This window comes from Musa acuminata, chromosome BXJ1-5 (genome assembly GCF_036884655.1).
Source record: "Musa acuminata AAA Group cultivar baxijiao chromosome BXJ1-5, Cavendish_Baxijiao_AAA, whole genome shotgun sequence".
NCBI lineage: Eukaryota > Viridiplantae > Streptophyta > Magnoliopsida > Zingiberales > Musaceae > Musa > Musa acuminata.
The window spans coordinates 30763621-30781523 of NC_088331.1; the positions used below are offsets into that span (position 1 = coordinate 30763621).

At 39.0% G+C, this 17903-nt stretch overlaps 1 pseudogene; it reads right to left on the reverse strand.

The window, feature by feature from the left end:
* Nucleotides 1-12734: 12734 nt before the first annotated feature.
* LOC135673935 (phosphoribosylamine--glycine ligase-like) lies at nt 12735-17533 on the reverse strand (annotated as a pseudogene).
* Between the last annotated feature and the right edge of the window lie 370 nt (nt 17534-17903).

A 17903-nucleotide genomic window follows, 5' to 3' on the forward strand; every position in this document is an offset into this window, starting at 1 on the left:
GATTATCGTTTTAGAAATTTGGTTTTCTCGGGAGATCCAATAAAATATTTATTAACGAATCAAGGTATGTTATCAATTAAAATTATTTTATAACAATCATTAATTCGAATGGCTTATGTTATGCACTATAATATTTCCTTTGTGCATGAATTAGACAGCTGAAGTTGGGATGCATATTCACGAGAATGAGAGAAGAGACATTATGGAAAAAGAAAAGGAATGAGAAATTTTCTTATGGAGAAAGTTAGTAATTTGGTTGAAAAATCTCAAGTCTTTATATATGTCCATCTTGAATTAAAATCATAGCATCTATTCCATGCTGATGATGCATAATTAACCCAAGAAACTTTTACGAGTTCATTTTGAAAGTGTGTTTTATGGGGATTAAGATTAATGTCAAATATTTTTAAAATTTTTATTAACCAATTATATATCTCTCATTTTATATTATTTTCATTAATAATACGCATCAAAATATAAGCGGAAAGGAGAGAGATGAGAATTTTAACGAGATTGTCTTTTTAGAAATTTGGTTTTCTCGGGAGATCCAATAAAATATTTATTAATGAATCCAGGTATGTTATCAATTAAAATTATTTTATAACAATCATTAATTCGAATGACTTATGTTATGCACTATAATGTTTCCTTTGTGCATGAATTAAACAGCTGAAGTTGTGATGCATATTCACGAGAATGAGAGAAGAGACATTATGGCAAAAGAAAAGGAATGAGAAATTTTCTTATGGAGAAAGTAATCAATTTGGTTGAAAAATCTCAAGTCTTTATATACGTCCGTCTTGAATTAAAATCAGAGCATCTATTCCATGATGATGATGATGCATAAAGAACCCGAGAAACTTTTACGAGTTCATTTTGAAAGTGTATTTTACGGGGATTAAGATTAATGTCAAATATTTTTAAATTTTTGATTAACCAAGTATATATCTCCCATTTTATATTATTTTCATTAATAATACGCATCAAAATATAAGCGGAAAGTGTTAGGATCGAGAGCACTAAGAGGGGGGGGGTGAATTAGTGCAGTGGAAAACATTTTGCTATTAAAATCGAAAGCTGCGTTCGAACGATAAAAACGATTTCTGTGTAAAACCCGATTCTAAGCAAGATGATATTAAAGTTAATCTATGCAGGGAGTTTGCATCTATGATGAAAATCAGAATATAGGCGCAAGCTGAAATCCGACGTTCGTACGAAGAAACTGATTTACGTCTAAGTGCTGATTTGTAAATCACTTGATTAGGCAAGATGTAGTTTAAGCAAGAGTATGAAGGCAGTTTGCAGTTATGGTAAAGCTCAAAACGTAAACGTAATCTGCAATATAATGATCGTACGAAAAAGCATATTTACGTCTAAACGCTGATTCGGAAAGTAAAAGGCTTGAAACCCGATCGTAAAAGCGCAGAAGCCAGTAAGCTTCAGAGGAGGTTTGCAGTAAAGATAATATGCTCAAAGTAAATGCAAACCCAGATTTAGAGTGGTTCGGTCAATCTTGATCTACTCCACTTTTGGCTTCCTCCACCGACGAGGTCACTGACGTCAACTAGAGGCCTTCCTTCAATAGGCGAAGGCCAACCACCCTTTTACAGTTTCACTCCTTTTGACGGGCTTAGGAGACAACCCTTACAGAAATTTTCTCTCCTCTCTTTACAACTCAAAACTTGAAGAACAGAGGGAGGAGAACTTTTGGCCTTTACAACAATTTTGAGCTCTAAGAATCACAGAAAGATGTCAAGATTTCGAGTGTTAGTTCCTCCTTTCAGTGTTGAATGGGTGGGGTATTTATAGGCCCCAACCCAGTTCAAATTTGGAGCTCAAAACTGTCAATTCCCGGAATTCCGGGATCAGGCGGTTGCACCTCCTGATTGGGACGGTTGCACCGCTTGGCAGAGCTCGAAGACTGAGCCTCTGGGCGGTGCCACCTCTGTCAGGGGCAGTTGCACCTCTCTGCCAGAGTTCAAAGACCGCGCTCAAGCAATTGCACCTCCTGACTGGGGCGGTTGCACCGCTTTCCAGAGCTCGAAGACTGAGCTCAAGCGGTGCTACCTCCTGTCAAGAGAGGTTGCACCGCCCAGTCTCGCTTTGAGACTGAGCCCAGGCGGTTGCACCTCCTGGCTGGGGTGGTTGTATCGCCCAGTCTCCCTGGGAGACTTAGCCCAGGCGGTTGCACCTCCTGGCTTGAACGGTTGCACCTCCTATAATAATCAGGGTCCGAATGGGTAGATCCATTCGGCCCAAATTGGGTCTTTCAGGGGCCCAATTGCCCCAAGATTAAGCCAATGGGATCACCTCCCATTACCAACTTAATCATTGTGCTAACTACGATAAATCCTAAGACAATTTCTGCAGCTTGCTCCGGTGCATCAATCGCATCTTCCGACGAGTTTCCGGCGAACTTTCGTCGATCATCCGATGAACCCTCGGTGATTCTCCTGCGGACTTCTGGCAAACTCCTGGACTTGCGACGATACACTTGGCGAGTTCCGACGAGCTTCTTTGGCAAGCTTATGGACTTCTCGGATTTGTTCCCGTAGAACCTCCGACGACAGTCCGAACTTCCGTCGAGCTCTCAAACTCCCAACGTGATCATTGTCATTACTCCGGCGCAACTCCTGCTGCACGTCTTACTTTCATCTATTTAATCCTGCACACTTATCTCAACATATAGGTTAGACAACGAATGACAATTGACTTCATCATCAAAATCCGAGATTCAATAATCTCCCCCTTTTTGATGATGACAATCAATTGATAATGGAGTTAACCTTAACTCCCCCTGTCTACATGCCATACTTGAGATAAGTTATTCTTGAATTCAAGACCTAAGAATTCAAGTGACATCTCTAAAGCATTACATGCCATACTTGAGATAAGACAATCAATTCTTGACATTCATTCTTACATAACAATTTTGAATGATGGTAATTGTAACAATTCATCATATTGTAAGATATCAACATGTAAAGCTGTGAAGTAAGATTTTGATATCATTAGCATCAGTGTTTATAGCATATTATATATATGGCATCTGTTCATATATCTCTTGATGATGCAGGCATGACATAATCATAGCATCAGTGTTTATAGCATCAAATCAATTCATATATTTCTCCCCCTTTGTCATCAACAAAAAGCATAATAGATGTGATACCAGGAGAACAATATAAGCAAGTTATCAAGCATATAAAGTAAGGCATGATACGTGTAATGCTTTGAATACTTCTTCTCCCCTTTTTTGTTATAATCTTTTGTGCATGAAGGAGGAAAGTCATTTTATCAAATCCATTTTGGAAAAAATATTTTTCAAAAGAGTGTGTTTGATTTTTGTCATTCCAACTGTTAAGTGAATCCGAAAATGAGATGAATTCTTTCATGTATTCGGACAAGATTATGCTACAGTTTTTCAAAAATCAAAACATTTCAACACATGGCAATCAAGTGATCCAATAAAGTCCGAAAAATAGTTTTGACTAGTTTATCTATTCGGACACATCAACATTCCTAATCCTCTTCTTATGAAATCAAATTGTTCTTCACTTAGAGGTTTTATAAAAATGTCAGCTAGTTGATGTTTAGTATCAATGAACTCTATGGTTACGTCATGATTAGTAACATGATCTCGTATAAAGTGATGTCTAATATCAATGTGTTTTATTCTTGAGTGTTGTATAGGATTCTTAGTCAAGCATATTGCACTTGTGTTATCACATTTAATGGGAATATTCTTAAGATTAACTTTGTAATCTTCTAAGGTGTTTTTCATCCATACAACTTGGGCACAGTAGCACTTGCTGCAATATATTCAGCTTCGGTTGTTGATAGTGCAACCGAGTTTTATTTCTTAGATGACCAGGAAATAAGGGCATGTCCTAAAAATTGACATGATCCTGATGTGCTAGCAAAGTCCGCATCAGCATAAGCAATTAACTCAAAATTCTTTGATTTTGGGTACCATAATCCTAGATTTGTGGTACCATTAAGATATCTAAGTATTCTTTTAACTGCTTTGAGATGAGATATCTTAGGATTTGATTGAAATCTAGCACAAAGTCCTACACTGAACATAATGTCTGGTCTGGTTGCAGTGAGGTAAAGTAAACTTCCTATCATACCCCTATAAGTTTTTTGATCAAAGCTTTCTCCACTTTTATCAATTTCTAACTTAGTAGAGGTGCTCATAGGCGTGTTAATAGCCTTTGAGTTGTTTATATTAAACTTTTTTAATAAATTTATAGCATATTTAGTTTGACTAATAAAGATGTCATTGTTTAGTTGTTTGATTTGCAAGCCTAAGAAGAATGTTAATTCTCCCATTAAGCTCATTTCGAATTCAAGACTCATAGTTTTAGCAAAAGATTCACAAAGAGATTCATTCGTAGAGCCAAAGATAATATCATCAACATAAATCTGGACAATGAGAAAATTATTTTCAAAATTCTTGATGAACAATGTAGTATCAACCTTGCCTTTTGTGAAATTATTTTCGATAAGAAAAGAACTAAGTCTCTCATACCAAGCCCTTGGGGCTTGTTTTAAACCATAGAGAGCTTTAGTTAATCTAAACACATGATTAGGGAGACTATTATTTTCAAATCCAGGAGGTTGTTCAACATAAACTTCTTCGGAGATAAAGCCATTTAGAAAAGCGCTTTTAATATCCATTTGAAATAGCTTAAAATTATTACTACTAGAGTAGGCAAGGAGCATCCTTATGGCTTCCAATCGAGCCACAGGAGCGAAGGTTTGTTCGTAATCGATACCTTCTTCTTGGTTGAAACCTTTGGCCACTAATCTAGCCTTATTTCTAACCACGATACCATTTTCATCTTGCTTCTTTCTGAAGACCCATTTAGTACCAATAACTAAATGGTCATTCGACCTAGGAACAAGCTTCCACACCTCATTTCTCTCAAATTGATTCAGTTCATCTTGCATTGCGATAATCCATGAATCAACTTTCATGGCTTTGTCAACATATTTGGGTTTAATTTGGGAGAGAAAGGCAGCGTTCGCATAAAATTTTTTAAGAGAAGATCGTGTTTGAACCCCCTTTGACGTGTCTCCTAAAATTAGCTCGTTGGGATGAGCATCTACATACTTCCAATCCTTGGGTAAGGATGTTTCGGAAGTGGATGCATCCAAGTTGCTAGTTGGAGAAGGGGTTTCATTTAAATTCAAGGAATCAAAATTAATATCATCATCAAAATCATTTTTCCTGATTTCGGAAATCTCATTGAAAACAACATGAATGGATTCTTCGATAATTAAGGTTCTTTTATTGAAGATACGAAAGGCTTTAGAAATCGAAGAATAACCAAGAAAGATTCCTTCATCGGATTTAGCATCAAATTTTCCTAGGTTATCCTTTTCATTCAAGATAAAACATTTACACCCAAAGACTTTAAAATATGAAACATTGGGTTTCTTGTTGTTCCATAACTCATAGGGAGTTTTGGTTAGTAGGGGTCTTACTAGAACTCTATTCAAAATATAGCATGCGGTATTTACGGCTTCGGCCCAAAAATATTTGGGTAGGTTGTGTTCATTCAACATGGTTCTTGTCATTTCTTGTAAATTTCGATTTTTTCTTTCTACTACTCCATTTTGTTGAGGATTTCTAGGAGTAGAGAAATTATGGTTGTATCCATTGAGTTCACAAAATTCCTGGAAATCATGGTTTTGAAATTCACCACCATGATCATTTCTAATTGACGAAATCATAGAACCTTTCTCATTCTGAGCAAATTTACAAAACTTGGTAAAATATCTAAGGCAATCACTTTTCTGTTTTAAGAAGTAAGTCCATGTGTATCTGCTATAGTCATCCACAATGACGAAGGCATATTTGCTACCTCCTAGGCTTGATGTGGAGATTGGTCCGAACAAGTCCATATGGATCAATTGTAAGGGCCTAGAGGTGCTTACTTGATTCTTAGATTTGAAACTACCCTTAATTTGTTTACCTAATTGGCAAGTATCACATACATTATCTTTGATGAACTTGATATGAGGTATTCCTCTTACAAGTTCTTTAGATGATATTTGAGTGATTAGTTTCATGCTAGCATGACCTAATCTTCTATGCCATAGCCAAGCATCCTCATTCAAAACCGAAAAACATATTTCATTACACAAATCATTGATGTCAATAGTGTATACGTTATTTTGTTTTAATGCAATCATAGACATGTTTTTGTGTGGTTTTTCAATGATGCAAGCATTAGATTCGAATCTGACAATGTATCCTTTATCACATAATTGACTAATGCTCAAGAGGTTATGTTTTAAGCCATCAACTAACAAAACATCTTCAATAAAGAAGTTGGATTTGTTACCTATGGTTCCTTTGCCAACGATTTTACCCTTGTTGTTATCTCCGAAGGTGACATAGCCTTCGTCTATGCTAGTGAGCTTAGAGAATTGAGATGGATCTCCGGTCATATGCCTTGAGCATCCACTATCAAAGTACCATCTCTTGCTCCTAGCTTGCGATGGTATAGGTTTCTACAAGAAAGGATGATTTTTAGGTACCCATTTGCTTTTGGGTGCCTCAAAGATAGATCTACATTGTTTATCATATTGCATAGAGTTTATCATGGTTCCTTTAGGAACCCAAATCAATTTGTTTGGACTAATTTTCTTGAATGGACAATAATGCGTCTTGTGTCCAAATTTGCAACAAAAGTTGCATTTGTTTTGGTGTTGAACACGTAGGATGGGGCCTTTTATGAAGGTGGTTGGATTTTAGTGAGGACTTCTCACAAATCCAATTCCACTTCTTTTGGGAACGTGACCCTTGTTTGCGAGGATCATGTTCAGTGACTTGCTACCAACCTCAAATTTCTTTAAGGTATCCTTAAGTAGCAAGTTTTCCATTTGGAAAGTTTCTAGATCATGACATTTGATGCATGAATTTAAACTATCATGATGTTCAGTTTTTAACTTATCAAAATCACAAGTAAGACTATCATGCTCCTTTTTTAGCAATTTGTATTTTCTATCAATAATTTTGCATTCATCAAATAAGTCATTGAAGGCATTTAATAATTCATCGAAAGATATATCTGCATCTATTAAATTCGTTACCTCTTCTCCGATGGCCATTAAGGCGTAATGAGCAACTTGCTCGGTGTTGGACTCCTCTTCTTCGGACGCGCTCGAATCATCCCATGTTGCTTTGAGAGCCTTCTTCTTTGTTGTTCTCTTTTTGACTTGGGGACAATCACTCTTGTAGTGTCCCGGCTTTTTGCACTCATAGCAAATAACTTGGTCCTTCTTGGGTTCAAGTTTATTTTTAGTGTCATTCTTAAACTTGTTTCTTTTAATGAATTTCTTAAATTTTCTTGTTAGAAGTGCCAAGTCATCGTCACAGTCCTCATCACTTCAGTTTTCTTTCAAGTGGTCTTCCAAAGTTCTAAGTGCCATATCCTTCCTGTTCTTTGGAAGGATGTCTTCTTGCTCTTCATGAGCTTTGCAAGTTATCTCGTAGGTCATTAATGACCCAATTAGTTCTTCAAGAGGGAAGTTGTTTAGATCTTTCGCCTCTTGAATAGCAGTGACTTTAGGATCCCAACTCTTAGGAAGGGATCTTAGAATCTTATTTACGAGCTCAAAATCCGAAAAACTTTTTCTGAGTCCTTTTAGACCGTTGACGACATCCATGAAACGAGTAAACATGTCGCCAATAGTCTCACTCGGTTTCATCCGGAAAAGTTCAAAAGAGTGTAACAAAAGATTGATTTTTGACTCTTTCACTCTACTTGTGCCTTCATGAGTCACTTCGAGTGTGTGCCAAATATCAAATGCGGTTTCACAAATCGAAACATGATTAAACTCGTTTTTATCAAGTGCACAAAACAAGGCATTCATAGCCTTTGCATTAAGAACGAAAGTCTTCTTCTCCAAATCATTCCAATAGATCATTGGAAGAGAAGACTTCAAAAAACCATTTTCGACAAGATTCCAAAGTTCAAAATCCATAGAAATAAGAAAGATCCTCATTCGGGTCTTCCAATAGGTGTAGTCCGTCCCATTGAACATGGGTGGACATGTAATAGAATGACCCTCTTGGTTTCCGACGTAAGCCATCTCTCTAGGGTTTTAATCGGTTTGAGAGTTAACCCCGCTCTGATACCAATTGTTAGGATCGAGAGTACTAAGAGGGGGGGTGAATTAGTGCAGCGGAAAACTTTCTGCGATTAAAATCGAAAGCTGCGTTCGAATGATAAAAATGATTTCTGTGTAAAATCCGATTCTAAGCAAGATGATATTAAAATTAATCTATGCAGGGAGTTTGCAGCTATGATGAAAACTAGAATATAGGCGCAAGCTGAAATCCGACGTTCGTACGAAGAAACTGATTTACATCTAAGTGATGATTTGTAAATCACTTGATTAGGCAAGATGCAGTTTAAGCAAGAGTATTAAGGCAGTTTGCAGTTATGGTAAAGCTCAAAACGTAAACGCAATCTGCAATATGATGATCGTACGAAAAAGCAGATTTACGTCTAAACGCTGATTCCGAAAGTAAAAGGTTTGAAACCCGATCGTAAAAGCGCAGAAGGCAGTAAGCTTCAGAGGAGGTTTGCAGTAAAGATAATATGCTCAAAGTAAATGCAAACCGAGATTTAGAGTGGTTTGGTCAATCTTGACCTACTCCACTTTTGGCTTCCTCCACCGACGAGGTCACCGACGTCAACTAGAGGCCTTCCTTCAATAGGCGAAGGCCAACCACCCTTTTACAGTTTCACTCCTTTTGACGGGCTTAGGAGACAACCCTTATAGAAATTTTCTCTTCTCTCTTTACAACTCAAAACTTGAAGAATAGAGGGAGGAGAACTATTGGCCTTTACAACAATTTTGAGCTCTAAGAATCACAGAAAGATGTCAAGATTTCGAGTGTTAGTTCCTCCTTTCAGTGCTGAATGGGTGGGGTATTTATAGGCCCCAACCCAGTTCAAATTTGGAGCTCAAAACTGTCAATTCCCGGAATTCCGGGATCAGGCGGTTGCACCTCCTGATTGGGGCGGTTGCACCGCCTGGCAGAGCTTGAAGACTGAGCCTTTGGGCGGTGCCACCTTTGTCAGGGGCAGTTGCACCTCTCTGCCAGAGCTCAAAGACCGAGCTCAGGCGGTTGCACCTCCTAACTAGGGCGGTTGCACCGCTTGCTAGAGCTCGAAGACCGAGCTCAGGCGGTGCTACCTCCTATCGGGAGAGGTTGCACCGCCCAGTCTCGCTTGGAGACTGAGCCCAGGCGGTTGCACCTCCTAGCTGGGGCGGTTGCACCGCCCAGTCTCCCTGGGAGACTTAGCCCAGGCGGTTGCACCTCCTGGCTTGGGCGGTTGCACCTCCTACAGTAATCAGGGTCCGAATGGGTAGATCCATTCGGGCCAAATTGGTTCTTTCAGGGGCCCAATTGCCTCAAGATTAAGCCAATGGGATCACCTCCCATTACCAACTTAATCATTGTGCTAACTACAATAAATCCTAAGACAATTTCTACAGCTTGCTCCGGTGCGTCAATCGCATCTTCTGACGAGTTTCCAGCGAACTTCCGTCGATCATCCGATGAACCCTCGGTGATTCTCCTGCGGACTTCCGACAAACTCCTGGACTTGCGACGATACACTTGGCGAGTTCCGACGAGCTTCTTTGGCAAGCTTATGGACTTCTCGGATTTGTTCTCGCAGAACCTCCGACGATAGTCCGAACTTCCGTCGAGCTCTCGAACTCCCAACGTGATCATTGTCATGACTTCGGCGCAACTCCTGCTGCACGTCTTACTTTCATCGTAGTTAATCCTGCACACTTATCTCAACATATAGGTTAGACAACAAATGACAATTGACTTCATCATCAAAATCCGAGATTCAACAGAAAAGAGAGAGATGAGAATTTTATCGAGATTATCTTTTTAGAAATTTGGTTTCCTCGAGAGATCCAATAAAATATTTATTAATGAATCAAGGTATGTTATCAATTAAAATTATTTTATAACAATCATTAATTCGAATGATTTATGTTATGCACTATAATGTTTCCTTTGTTCATGAATTAGACAGATGAAGTTGTGATGCATATTCACGAGAATGAGAGAAGAGATATTATGGCAACAGAGAAAAGGAATGAGAAATTTTCTTATGGAGAAAGTCATCAATTTGGTTGAAAAATCTCAAGTCTTTATATACGTCCATCTTGAATTAAAATCATAGCATCTATTCCATGATGATGATGCATAATGAACTCGAGAAACTTTTACGAGTTCATTTTGAAAGTATATTTTATGGGGATTAAGATTAATGTCAAATATTTTTAAAATTTTGATTAACCAAGTATATATCTCTCATTTTATATTATTTTTCATTAATAATATGCATCAAAATATAAGCGGAAAGGAGAGAGATGAGAATTTTATCGAGATTGTCTGTTTAGAAATTTGGTTTCCTTAGGAGATCCAATAAAATATTTATTAATGAATCAAGGTATGTTATCAATTAAAATTATTTTATAACAATCATTAATTCGAATGATTTATGTTATGTACTATAATGTTTCCTTTGTGCATGAATTAGACAACTGAAGTTATGATGTATATTCACGAGAATGAGAGAAGAGACATTATGACAATAGAGAAAAGGAATGAAAAATTTTCTTATGGAGAAAGTCATCAATTTGGTTGAAAAATCCCAAGTCTTTATATACGTCCATCTTGAATTAAAATCATAGTAAATATAAATTCCAACAATTAAAGTTTCCTAAAATAAGATAAAAACACCAATTATATAAATTCCAACAATTAAAGTTTCCAACAATTAAAAACTTCAATGCCTTATTATTAAAGAAAGAATATTTGCAACAAAAAAAAATGAGTTTCCAAATGAAAAAAGAAACACTAACAAGATGCAGACCTATAAAAGGGGCACGCTTCTCCTCATTCTGATCAACATAAGTCTCATATTATAGCACGCTCTTCTCCTCATTCTTCTCGACATAGCTCCCCTCCCTCATGGCCAAGTCGAGGATCCTGCTTGTGGTGTTTCTCCTACTGGTTATGGTAGAGGTGAGTCTGCATAATTTTGTTATTTTGTGGAATCTATCTACATGTTAAGATACATGCACTCCAATGCCATGTTGCTTCTGCTTTCTCATTGCAATTTACTAGCATCAGAGGTCTCCGTTTTGTATATTCCTGTTAAGTAATTCTCCATGATCTGCAGATTTACACCTTCAATGGACAACACGTAGTTGATGCCCAAAAAATTGGTAAGTCAAAATTTACGATGATATATGTAGCCTTGTTTGAAGGCATCTATCTAATAAGATTATTCTTATTGCGCAGACTGTGGTGCGAAGTGTGCGTACCGCTGCAGCAAGTCAAGTAGGCCGAATTTGTGCAACAGGGCGTGCAACACATGCTGTAGCCGCTGTAACTGCGTTCCACCGGGCACCGACGGCAACAGGGACGTCTGTCCTTGTTATGCTAACATGAAAACCCATGGCGGTCGTCCCAAGTGCCCGTAGAAGACATGCTATCTATCATGCTTTAGTTACATTGACTTTCCAGTCTTGCTATGAGATTGTCTTTTATCGTAACAATTGACAATAAATGAAATGGTGTTACGGAGCATCTGTGTTCTTGAGAAACAGTTGATACAGCACTCCTGTGCTAATGATACGAGCTTTTGCTGTTTGTGTTTTGGATACTGGAATTAATAAATGCTAGGTGAAGTCACAGTCGTAAAGTGAAAGCCAGTGCATAGTTGGGTATTAGCATGCATGGAACTAAATGACTATGTAATAATGCTGTAATAAATTATTCGATACATTCTCGACGACAGATTAGCGTTAAAGTGCTGTGTAAACTTTTCATCATGAACACAAATGCTGCATTGCTGAAAGATCAAAGGAGATGTTGAAACAGCGAACAACATATCAAAACCTTTAGAAAGTGTCGGATGAGTGATTGATGAGTCAAGGTTTTTCCTGAAATCATTTTAGATCAATTTAAAATGATATATGGTTAAAATTGAAGTCAGTTAAAATTGAGCCTATTAAAAGATCAAATAAGTGACCTAAAGCAATTATGGATAGTAGTAGACTCAAATGGTGATATTGCTTGAGTCAACTGATAAGCAATATTTGTATTTCATTAATTTTTGCTTAAGGCAGAAGATAAAATGTGTTTGAGATGCATATCGAGAAAATCTAACTCATGTAAAGAAAAATTTGTCACAACGGAGACACAAAACAAAATGTGTCCGAGACAACATGTGAGTTAGAAAAGTTTGACCCGCATAAAAAGATGTTGATGAATTAGAGTAGGTGAAGATTTTTCAAAGATGTATAACGATTTATCTAATGATCTTCTTGCATCAAAAACACATATAGTGAGTGGAGACTCAAAAATCTACACCAATCATCCTCGTGTGAGTTTCTTGTTCTATAAAGGAAACCTATGTTTTCTCCAACCTTCTCCCATTTTGTTTTTCTTATTATTTTTTGTCTTGCATCACAAGTTAGGATTAGAATTTATTTATTTAAATCTTGACACGTGTGGGACCATCCCAACAATAACATCTCTGCTAGGAAAAATCACATGCAACATATTCCAAGATTTCCCTTTTCCCATCCAAGTTTATTATGTATAAATATATTAATATATTACCAAAAAGGAAACAGCAAGTCTACAACTGAACCTGCTCTATGGTGTGAGAAAAGATGCGACGACACCGTTCAAGTAGAAGCTCAGCAGCAACAGAATAGCTTCGGACTCGATGGAGAATACTTTTCTACTCATGTCGACCCAACTTCTGCTGCGCGATGCTTAGCCACACCTTACAAATCCTAATAGATAAACACTTGAACATAGGACTTATTCCTCTCTCTGTATCTTTTTGTTATACATACTTGACCCGTAAAAAGGGAACCACAGAAGCCAGCGATTGGGAACAGATCACAATGTCATTTCACACAAAATATAAATAGAGTTTCCTCTCTCCCACAACTTTGGATTTCATCTAACCATGTCAAACAAACATTTGCATGGTGTTGTCTAATTTCAGGTTGACAACATTATTGAGAAAAAAACGAAAAAAAAAAAAAAAGTTCAGAACACTTTCCTGTGACATTAACCGTCAGTCCCAAATATGTGAGCATCATCTGCTAATCAACTAGTCTTTGTGTATATATGAGAAAGTGCTCGCCAACCTATATCCCGTCGAAAGAACCCTTCAGGCCAGTCGATTACTTCAGATGCTTTGTAAGCTTTATCTCTGGCTTCTGCTAAATCCTTTCCTTTTGCAGTGACGCCAAGCACACGCCCACCGTTGGCAATGAAGTTGCCCTCTGAGTCTAGTGCTGTTCCTGCATGAAATATCTTAACCATTGGGCCAATAAGCTCAGCCTCTTCAAGATTTTTAATGATGGTTCCCTTCTCATAAGACCCTGGATAACCATTGCTTGCCATCACAATTACCATAGCTGATCCAGGTGACCAACTAAGTGACACCCCACCCAGTTCTCCTCGACAAGCAGCAAGCAGTACTTGTGCCAGGTCGGACTCCAAACGCATCATGAGAACCTATCCAAGAAATTCCATCAAGGAGGCTTTTAGTAATTTAAGAATATCCAAGTAGATTTAAAGAATGTCACTAACACGATTTTGCTGTAGTAAAACACCATTAGTGAGGAAGAGGCTGGAATCTAACTTCTACATCAACAACTAATTCAATCTAAAAACATATAAATGCAATATCAGCCAGAAAAGCTCACCGGAACAAAATGAAAAAAAAAATTGAAGAGACTTATTCATTTTAGGAATCTATATAATATCCCAATTACTATTCATAATTAAGCTTGGGAACATCAAGTTTTATAGTGCACAAAAATTGTATCTAATTGATACGAACGATTTTGCCCCATGCCAGCTCATCTGTCACCGAGACCGACACCTAAATAGGGCTCCAAGTCACCAGCCTCGAAATAGCACCGCAATGCGTCCCGATGTGCCCCGCATCAATGACTGTCAATAACCACCCTACCTTATCAAGATCAGAGATCAAAATGATCAGACGGTTAACCTAATCCTATCCCAGGCTATGTGCTCCCTAACCATGCACATCGATATGGAGACCCGAGGGCTACACCTAGGCTGAGCCTACGAGTTCCCTAGCCGTGCACCTCGGCAAGAAACCCCAAGGGTTGCACCTAGGCTGAGCCTACATGCTCTCTAGCCGTGCACCTCAGCAAGAAGCCCCGAAGGCTGTACCTAGGTCGAGCCTATGCACTCCCTAGCCGAGCACCTCAGTATAAAGACCCAAGGGTGGCACCTCGGATAAGTAAAAGTTAAAAAGGACTCACTTCCGAGCCATGCACCTCGGCGTGAAATCCCGAGAGCTACACCTAGATCGAGCCTATGCGCTCCCTAGTCGTGCATCTCGGCATGAAGACCCGAGGGCTGCACTTAGGTTGAGCCTACATGCTCCCTAGTCATGCACCTCGGCATGAAGACCCGAGACCTGCACATCGAATGAGTAAGAGTTAAAAAAGACTCGCTCTCGAGCCATGCACTTCGACGTGAAGTCTCGAGGGCTACACCTAGGCCGAGCCTACGCACTCCCTAGTTGTGCACTTCGACATGAAGACCCAAGGGATGCACCTAGGCCGAGCTTACACGCTCCCTAGTCGTGCAGTCAGCATGAAGACCCTAGGACCGTACCACGGTCCTATCGATGCGATCTCGACACGGCAGCCAACAGACTTCCATCAAAGCACGCACCCAACATAAGAGCATGCAAATGCGCCCTCCGGAGAAAGGCCCTGAAGGACGCCCTTTCAAGGGGGGGCAAATGATAAGGATGATTTTGTCCCATGCCAGCTCATCTGCCATCGAGGCCAACACCTAAGCAGGACTCCAAGTCACCAGCCCTGAAAAAGCACCGTAGTGCATCCCAATATGCCCTGCATCAATGATCGACAATAATCGCCCAACCTTCTCAAGATCAGAGACCAGAATAATCATGCGGTTAACGTGATCTTATCCTACGACAACCAGTAAAAAAGCCGAGGGATCAGGTATAAAAAGGAATCCATTAACTCACGCTGAGGGAGAGGCTCTCTCTCTCTCTACTCTCTCATTTACACAGATGATATTGTTGTCTTCTCCCCTTCGTTAACTTAAGCATCGGAGGGGTCGCACTGGGCAACCCCCGGCGTCGGCTTGTTATGCAGGATAGCCAGCCGCCCAAGGACACTTGGACGACCCAGCCCCAAGGAGGAACCTTACAACTAGAAAGATCCCACTCCGCCTACCCAACCACCCCGAACCGGGTCCTCACCAATAGAACGACTTCCAACCGAGTAGCCTATACGATCTCACCTCACCAAGTCTTCCACATCAGCTAGGAAGAGGCACCTGGATGAGTCTGCACCTTCGGCAATGGACCAACCGTGCAAACTCATCAGTCGACGGTACTCATGACACCATCACTAATAAATCACAATCAAAACATTTGTAGATACTTAAATAACATATTTAACAAATTGTAATCTTTGGAAGACATCAAACTAGAACAATATAACATAGCTAATAAAACGCATGCTGCATGTGCATGATACCATATATCCAAATAATGAAACTAGAAATACTTCAGAAAATTTCCAGCAGCTACGAACCTGACACTCTGGGTCTCCAAAACGCACATTGTACTCAATAAGCTTGGGCAAACCACTTTTCTTCTCAATCATAATCCCAGCATACAGCACACCAACAAATTTGCAACCTTTCTGCTGCCATTCCCTTCACTGTAGGATGAATTATTGATTCCATCACCATAGACTGTAGCTCACTTGTTAAGACTGGAGCAGGGGAATATGCACCCATTCCACCCGTATTTGGACCGTATCACCATCACCAACTCTTTTGTGATCTTGGGCTGACTCAAGAGGTAAGGCAGTTTCACCATCCACCAGAGCAAAGAAAGAAGCTTCTTCGCCCTCGAGGAATTCCTCAATAATAATTCGTGAACCAGCAGAACCAAAAGTATTGGCCACCAACATAGAGTCTATTGCATCAAATGCCTCTTGTATGTTCATTGCCACAATAACTCCCTTCCCAGCAGCCAATCCATCAGCCTTAACAACAATGGGTGTTCCTTGCTCTTTAAAATACTCTTTAGCTTCTGACTTCTGAGTATAGTCGATCTTACAACTTACATTTTTCTTTGTCTTTTGACTTCTATTTGTTTTAGCAATCTAGCTTGTAAAGATGCAAAAACATGGTAGCTTGCTCATCTCAAAAGAGAAGCAAAGATTGCTAATTTGTATATTTCAAAAGTTGCTTTCTTGAACATCTCAAATATTACTAGCTTATATTTTTTAAAATGATATAAAAATTTACTAGTTTGCATGATGTAAAACTTGCTATCTTGAACATCACCAAGACTTATTAGCTTGAAATCTCAAGATAAGCAATAGTGCTATCTTGCCTATCTAAAGAAGCAAAACATGCTAAACTTGCACATATAGCAAAATTTAAAAACTTACAAAACTCAATTTTTGCTAGCTTGCATGATGATAAAACTAAAGATAATGTTTATTATGCAATGATTTGAACTGTAATATCTCAAACACTTGATAATTGAACTTCTCCTTTTTGTTGATGACAAAGGGGGAGAAGTATGATGTTATTCATGATTTTATCATAACATGTTGCTTGGATTTTTGAATCCAAGAGTTCTATCAATATGACATATTGATAGGGGGAGTTAAGGTTAACTCTATCATCAATTGATTATTATCATCAAAATATCTTATTCCCGGTTTTCGGGGTGTTGGGTGGTACCACTGCCTGACATAGTCTCGGAGATTGTGCCACGATGGTGCCACCTATTGGGTCATTGTTTAGGCTATTCATTGGGCCCAACATAGTCCATATATGGACCCAATTGGCCCCTAATTGGGTTGGCCCAATTCCAATCCCAATTATGTGCTTACTACGAAATCTAAGACATTTACTAAGCTAAACAAGTCCACAAATCTAGGTTTCTTTCGGCGATCTTCCGGCGAACTTCTGACGATCTCTCGGCAATGTTCCAGCGGGCTCCCAGCAAGCTCCTGGACTTCATGATGATCTTCTTTGTGAGTTCTGATGAACTTCTTTCGTAAGCTCTTGGACGTCTAGATTAATTTTGGCTGAACTTCTGACGAATGTCCAGACTTTCGACGAACTCTCGAACTCCCAATGAAATCGTGTTCTTGACTCTGAGACTTCATTTTGCTTTATGCCTTGCTATCGTTGTTAATCCGGCATATATAAAAATCTACTTCGATCGAGACAATTAATACTAAGCTAATTAGATATTGTCCGACATGTCATTGGTTCATTGATGCCTTGTCCGATTGTTTCGTGCATCGTCCTCTCTTGTGGCCTATTGCCCAATCAGCCAGTTGACCTCCACAACTCTGATTTCCTTAGTGCAATATCCATTCTTCTTAGCTCGATGCTCGAACTCATGGCCCGAAGCCTTCTGCCGATACGTTGAGCGATTCTTCGATGCGACGTCCAATCTTCTGACATGTTTTTCTCCGGCCCAACATGATTCTTCATATTTTAATTGTCTCTCCTTGATCGAAGCTTCCCGCGTCACTCAAAACACAAATCAAATCATAAATACTATCAACTGGTTTCATCATCAAAATATGAGATTCAACAATCTTTCCCGTTTTGATGATGACAACCAATTGATGACGGAGTTAACCTTAACTCCCCCAATCAATATGTCATATTGATAGAACTCTTGGATTAAAAAATCTAAGCAATATGTTATCATAAACTTATGCATAACATCATCATACTAATCCCTTTTTGTCATCAACAAAAAGGA